Raw genomic sequence first — 7,888 nt, 5'->3', positions numbered from 1 at the left:
GCAGTCTTTCAGATTGTGGAGACTAGTAACTAGGACCGGACTGATCATAGGGCAATTCTGGCAAATACCGGATTCTTGGTTGTGGACAGACAGGACAGCCTGCTATGCACCACTATTCCGAGAAGCAGTCCCTTTAACTATCTGTTGCCAGCTGATGCACTGGAACAGCACATGATGACATTCTGTCACTGAAGGAGAGACATTATGTGGAGGTCACAGGACATCTGGCTTTAGGCTTAAGAGTTCGGCATCCTAGCTGTCAGTCCTCTTTCTGCCGCAAGGCATAGATGGATGCTTGGGAGTCCACCTTTTCTGTGGCGCGGTGCACTCAGAGGCATTTCACTGTATGAGCGCGTGCTGCAGCCACGGCGATGACTGAGGATCTCACGCTTAGTCACTAGAGTGATATCCCTCTATCCACTTTAGTAACTGACTGAACATAAGGGAGCAGCAAGAGGTGAGCAGGAAGAGGTGGCAGAGTAATGCCACATTGGGTTAGAGTAATGGCACATGAGAGGGCATTGTGGGATTTTGGGTAGAGTGGTGACACATTAGGGGGCATAGCTGCATTTTGGGCAGAGTGGTGGTACATTGGGGCCAAAGTTGTGGGGTTCAGAGGGGCAGATTGGTGACACTTGGGGCAGAGAGACCGGTGGCATATTGGGGCAAAGTGAAGGCATATTGGGGACTGAGTGATGATATAGAGGGAACAGAGTGATGATGGCATAGCAGTTTGTTGAGGGCCTGGCCAATAGCAAATTCCTAGAGGCAGCAAGGATTGTTGTACTTTGCTATACAAGAAAAGGTCCTTGACTAAGGTTCCTAGACATAACTGCTTGGGGCCCCAGAAATGCCATCCACCAGTTCCTGCACTACATAGCCTATTAATATTACTGACTGTAGTAGGCGATGTATTGCAGTGAGTGATCTGTGCAGTAGCACTATTCTCCAGTTTTATTCACTGCTCTGTAACCTGTGCCCCGTTAGTCCAGCTACAGAATTTCCTCCAGGAGCAGCAACTGTCTATTTACATAGCAGCAGGCAGAAAGAGCAGGTCAGGAACCTTACCCTAGACCAGTGGTGGCAAACAGTTTAGAGTCTGAGTGCCCAAACTGCAACTCGAAACCCACTTATTTATAGCAAAGTACCAACACGGCAATTTTACCTGAATACTACAGTCCAATATAGTATATTTTCCATGCACTTTATCATTTAGCTCTAATAGCCTGCCTGCTTTCAATGCATTGCCTGTGCTGTTCATAACGTACCCTCCTCAGATGAATATTAGGAAAAGTCTAAGGCATATTGGTACACCATAGACCCATACTATAGGTTCACCACCACTGCACTAGGATCTCATTCCTGCCAGGTCTAGGTTGAACTCAAGCCTTCGGGGGTGAAAATGATGAAGGTTTCATTACCAGCCCTGTGCCTGCCTACAGACTTCACCCCCTCTTCCTGTCTGTCCAGACTGCTGACCCTCCCTCCTCCCTTCAAGGCTGTTTTAGAAAATGAATCCTACCATTCTCCAGGAAGTCTGTTAAAGAATAAATGTCTACTATATGCTTGTATGTGTACTCTCTCTCTCTGTAATATCCAAATTTCTCTGTCAGTCCGCCTGTATGTCTATCCATCCATCTGTGTAACTTGTAACTGGGGACCTGAATTCAAAATCATTTACAATATCCCCACCTATAATCCTTCATTTATTAACCAAATTTACTAACCAATATGCTCCCTGATTTGCTGTCAGGCTGCCTGAAAACCATTTTGTGCCAGTCTGCTGTCATGGAACCATGAACCAGACGTACAACAAGAGATAAGTGGAAATAAGAAGGCTCTATTGAAAGTCAAGCTGTAAGCAAAAGTCCAAACGGATGGCTAAACCGAAGCAGGGTCTTGCGTAGACAGAGGTCAGGAACCAGAAGGGTAGTCAGACGAAGCCTGGATCAGGAACCAGCAGGGTAGTCAGACGAAGCCAGGATCAGGAACCAACGGGGTAGTCAGACGAGGCCAGGATCAGGAACCAGAAGCAGCAGCAGTCTTAGAAGCATGTGAACACAGGAGGACCAAGCAAGGAACTGAAGCCACAGACCTCCTATATATATGAGCTAGGCATCCAGCTCTTCCCAGTGGGAAGGAGAAGCCGCAGGGTGGGAGGCTACAAGAAACCCAGAAACCAAGATGGCCGCCAGCACATGTCAAACGAAGGAGAACAGTGAGAAGGTAAGACCATGACAGTACCTCCCCCTCAAGGGCCCCTCCTCCGCGGAGTAAGGAACGGTTTCTGAGGGAAGCGTGCGTGGAAGGCTCGGAGCAAAGCAGGAGCATGGACATCTGCGGAGGGAACCCAGGAACGCTCCTCTGGACCATAACCACGCCAATGGACCAAAAACTGCAACCGACCGCGGACCAGGCGTGAGTCCAGGATATTGCTCACCTTATATTCCTCACGATTGCCCACTTGGACCGGACGGGGCCGAGGAACCAAAAACTGCAACCGACCGCGGACCAGGCGTGAGTCCAGGATATTGCTCACCTCATATTCCTCACGATTGCCCACTTGGACCGGACGGGGCCGAGGAACCGAGGAAGTGAAACGATTACACACCAATGGCTTCAACAGGGAGACATGAAACACGTTGGAGATCCGCATGCCAGGAGGAAGCGCAAGGGCATAGGCTGCGAAGCACTCGGAAGGGACCAACAAAGCGAGGCGCCAGCTTGGGAGTGGGCACTCGAAGGTTGAGGTTGCGGGTAGACAACCATACACGGTCTCCGACCTGGTAGGAAGGAGCGGGCGCTCGTCTGCGATCAGCCTGGAGTCTCTGGCGCTGCGCAGAGACCTCCTATATATATGAGCTAGGCATCCAGCTCCTCCCAGTGGGAAGGAGAAGCCGCAGGGTGGGAGGCTACAAGAAACCCAGAAACCAAGATGGCTGCCAGCACATGTCAAACGAAGGAGAACAGTGAGAAGGTAAGACCATGACATCTGCCAGCCGAGGCCCCTCTCGGGGTAATGTTCCTCTGTCTTCATGCTCTCTGCCCTGTTTCGCTAGTCTACGCATTATATATTTTTTTTTAGAGATTTGTCTGAAGCAAATAGCCCAAATTCCGATTCATTTAGAATCGATTTGCATATTGTATCTCTAGTCTTTATGAATTGCAGGTTACAGTTTAATATAATTCAGGTTATGTAGCAAATAGAGATGAGCGAATCGAATCCCACGAAGTGGAATTCGATTTGAATTTCAGGATAAATTCGATTTACCTAGAAGCCGAATTTCCTCGTGCTTCGTGTCAGCGAATCGATTTAACCTGAAATAGTATAAAAAAAAAAAAAAAATTAACTTAACTCCTCCATTTGCTCGTGACGGCCCGCCAGCCTCCATCATGCTCCAGCTGGCGTGTTGACGTAATCTTGGCCGCACAGGATTTCGCCCGAGATCTTCAATCTTCAAGCAAAATGGCGGCGGTCGGCCCATCGCAAGCCAATGGAGGTTATAAGTTTGATTTTGTAAATTTGAATTATTGTTAATTTTACACTAAGATGCCGCGATCATGTATGAACATGGCATCTGAGGGGTACAATGACAGGGGCTCCCTGTCATTGCACAAGCTACTTACAAAAAAATGCACTTCATGATGAAGTAAGTCATCACTAAGCAAATGTTTTTGTTAAATTCATCGAAGCAGCCAAATCGAATTTTCACTAAATTCGCTCATCTCTAGAAGTAAACATAGAATTCTACATTTGTACTCAAAAATGTATTTTTTTTTTTAAGGGTTACTGCTATTTTATAGATTTATGTTAGTAATTAACCCCCCAAGAGCTATCCTTACAAATCTACAATACCCGAAATACTAAATATTAAATACATTAATATAATATTTTCAGATTAGTAATTTTTGAGGTGTAGACCCAACAACAAAACGATGAAAAAGGCATAACAGGCATCGTATTGTAATGTATTAGTGTTGACTGTATTGATGTGAAACCCTGTGGTGATGCACAAAGGTTAACGCTGCACTTCAATTAACTAGCATGATTTATGACAAGAATCTCCAAGTCATTTTTCATGGTGGCAATGCTGCATCCATGCTGTTCTTCCACTGTATGTACTAGGCAATGACTGTGACTGGGGAAATACATGGTATTGCACCTTAAAATGAGTTTTCTACATGGTAGCGTACCATGTCACTTATGTAATAAAGCAGATGACAGCTAACTAAAATAATTATCCGCCCCATGATTTTCATGCAGTGTAACTTGTATACAATACACAGGTAAGCAATGATGGATATGCAGGAAGTATTTTAATTGTTGAGAAAGCATATATAAATATATAAAATCCAAGCATATATAAAGTATATACACCTTATCTTTAATAAAATAATAGATACTTTAAAATACAGTATGAAGCCCTGGTGTATTTGGTTATTAATCTTGGTTATGAAAAAAGAGAAGATCCGTACTAAAAACTCAGGTTATGTCAAATACAGGCAAATGCTACACAGTGGCTACATCAGATTGCTTCTTTAATAGACTCCAATGCATTAGCATTGGAGTCTATGAGAATTTCACTGTGTTCCTATGGAGCCCTGCCACAGTCTGGATCTCCATAGGAACTTATGTGTGGCAGCCTTGAATCATTCAGGAGAAGCCACCATTCAGCTCCCCCAATCCTTGCTAGGGGGGAGACGGTGCCCTGCTGGAAGAGTGCCCACATTTGGTAATGTCATGTGAGGGGTTAAATGTGTATGATTGATGTTATTGTTGACCGCACACATTAGCTCTGGGTGCTTACTGTTTAAAACTGCAGGCACCCAGTGGCTATGATAAAAAATAGTTACCATCCTGTAAACTTCAGGAAATATGGGGTCACATGCACTGCTGTAGCCAATGCCTGTTACTGGCACTGTTTCTCCTTTTGACGATGACACCAAGCTATGTAGTACTGTGCAGTCTATGGAAGAGATCCAAAAAATAGAAGCTGACTTGAACACTCTAAGTGATTGGGCAATTTGAGATTCAATGTCAATTTGAGATTTAATGTGGATAAATGTTAAGTTATGCATCTTGGTAGTAATAATCTTTGTGCATCATATGTCCTAGGGGAAGTATCACTGGGAAAGTTACTTGTAAAAAAGGATTTGGATGTACGTGTAGATCATAGCATGCAATACTCTGGTTTCCCTTCAGATCAAATAAATATTTTGCCTTTTAATAAATATTTCTGTGGAGAGGATCAATCATGAGTTTCATGGGATTTTTTGATGCCCGATGCTTGCTGGGCTTAAGAAAAAAAAAAAAAAAAACAGCATACAATGTCAATCAGCTTCCTCTAAGGAGAGTTCTACTGTCCTGTATTAAAAGAGGCATGGAACAGGAATGCAATAATGTCACTTGACAAAGCTTTAACGCGGCCTCATCTGCAACAAGTGTAGTGCTCTGGAGAAGCGGTACTGTGAAGTCTGCAGATTTGTGGACATGTGCCTCTGTTTTCCCTATGCAAAGTTATAAACTTCTTACTTTATTTCACTTGAAAGGGTTAACGTGCACTGTTTAATACTGTGCAACTGCATTTTATATGTATGCTGTGATATATATTCTGTTCATTTGCACTGTATTTGCAAGTCTCTTTGGAAAGGGTTAATTAATACTGAGAGACTTTTGGGACTTTAAATGAGAGGCTGGTAGTTTTTCACTGTTGCCAAAGGGTTTAAAGAAGAGCATGTTCTGGGTCTTCTTTAAAACCCTATGTAGAGGCTCTGCTCCCCCAGTTAAAAATACGCTACAGTATTTGGGGTTTGAGCATTTTTCACCCAGTAAAGCCACTTTACCACCAAAACCAGACAGACTGACCTTTTAAATGTTTTGTTTAGCCATGTAGTTATGTCTGGAAACTTGTTTTTGTGTGGGAAAAACTGCTGCGTCATTGCTATTGAGCATCATTGAAGCTCTAATGTAAGTCTATGATAAACAGAAAGTGTTACAATGTATCTGTTTGTGCTGAGCTTCTCCACTCCACCCCTCTCACTAGAAGGTTCCAGTCTAGCTAGAGATGGTATATAAGGAGAGCAGTCAGAGACCCTGGTGTACTGCAGTTAGGGAACAGTGCTTGGAGGGGGAGATGCATGCCAGCCTGCATGAGTGACCAGAAGAAGATGCTGAGATAGGGATGCTTAGCCGCCCACCATGGGTCACCAGCAATGTGATCAAGAGGCAACCCAGACTACTGAGCTACAGGCCGTGGGCCTTTTACCAGGGTGCCAGCCTTCTGAGAGAGAACGGGACAGCTAGTTTAGGCCTTTCCTCAGCATCAAACCTTTCATCTGCCAGGGAGGAGACTGGAGAAGCCAACTCTATGCCTCATTTGTATTATTTTGCACCTGGATTATTATTTTTTACCTCCAGTAAATAAGCACACTGGTTTACTGTAGACCCTGACTCTCTGGACTTATCTCCCATTGGGGTGCACAACACCTTACCATCCCTTCCGGAGAGCAGAAACACGTTGTGACACCTCAATGGTGTCCGGGGGACCCTGCGTAGAGTTGGGCCACCCCAAACCCGGCCACTGCACATGCAGTTCTCTTCTGGGCACTAGTTCATAGCAAGGATGCCCTGGAGCTGGAAAAAGTACAAAGAAGTGTGACTAAACTGATAAGGGGCATGGAAGGTCTTAGTCATGAGGAAAGATTAAAATAACTTGAGAAGAGGTTACAAAGGGGGGTATGATTAACATATATAAATATATAAATGGCCCATTTAAAAAATAGGATGAAAAGCTGTTCCATGTAAAATCCCTTCAAAAGACAATGGGGACCCAGCTGGAGAAGAAAATGTTCAAACTCCAAGGCTTCTTCATTATAATACCTGTGAATCTGTGGAATAGTCTTCCTCATGAGGTGGTCACTGCAGGTTTTAGAAAAACACTTAGATGTTTTTGCAAAACAGAATGACACTAACATTTACCATATTTTTCATTTTATAAGACGCACCTGAGGATTAGACGCACCCTAGGTTTTAGAGGAGGAAGATAAGAAAAATATATTTTTTATCAGACCTCCCATATCTGATCCTTGGATCAGACCCCCATATCAGGAACTCATATCAGACCTCCAAATCAGGAACTCAGATCAAAGCATTATATCAGGAACTCAGATCACGCCCACATATCAGGATATCAAATGATACACGCATATCAGGACATCATATTGGACCCCCATATCAGGAATTTAGATCAGACCCCATGTAAGGACATCAGATCAGACCCCCATCCCAGGAACTAAGATCAGACCCCCATGTCAGACCTCCATCAGACTTCCATGTCAGACCCTATCAGACCTCAGATCAGACCCCCATCAGACTTCCATGCCAGACCCCTGTATCAGACCTCAGATCACAGATAAAATAAATAAATTCACTTACCTCTCCTTCTCTGTTGCTCTTCTCCAGGTTCAGCGGTCTCTGCTACAGTCACACTCCCTTCTTCTCCAGCCCACACTGCATGCAGAATCAGGTCATAGTGCACAAATGATGTCCTGATGCTGTACACAGTCAGGACAGTGCAGCGCAGCCCCAAGGAAGAAGACCAGGGAGGGTGAGTACCAGTAGCTCTCACAGCACCTCACTCCCCGCACCTACTGCATAATAGTGAGTGCTTCCATAATGGAAGCGCTCATTAGTATTCGCTTTATATGATGCCCTGACATTTTGCGTATTGTAAACTGAAAAATACAGTATACAGTAGAGTTCAGGTTCCTCCTCTTCCTTTCTTTCACATACTCTACTAATTAGTTTAACTTTACTAATGTAAATTTGTAACTATGTTTGTATAGCAGCATCCTCTGATGATCCATACAATTCTGCTGGCTGGAGTAA

At 44.2% G+C, this 7,888-nt stretch overlaps 1 non-coding gene across 1 annotated transcript; it reads left to right on the top strand.

The window, feature by feature from the left end:
* The first annotated feature begins 5,183 nt into the window (after positions 1–5,183).
* Positions 5,184–5,298, top strand: LOC122939740. The gene has a single exon (XR_006390162.1). It is a non-coding gene; the product is annotated as a U5 spliceosomal RNA (small nuclear RNA).
* The last annotated feature ends 2,590 nt before the right edge of the window (positions 5,299–7,888 follow it).

This window comes from Bufo gargarizans, chromosome 5, assembly GCF_014858855.1.
Source record: "Bufo gargarizans isolate SCDJY-AF-19 chromosome 5, ASM1485885v1, whole genome shotgun sequence".
NCBI classification, from domain to species: domain Eukaryota; kingdom Metazoa; phylum Chordata; class Amphibia; order Anura; family Bufonidae; genus Bufo; species Bufo gargarizans.
Note: the sequence above shows the minus strand (reverse complement) of the source record. Positions and strands in the feature narration are given on the sequence as shown.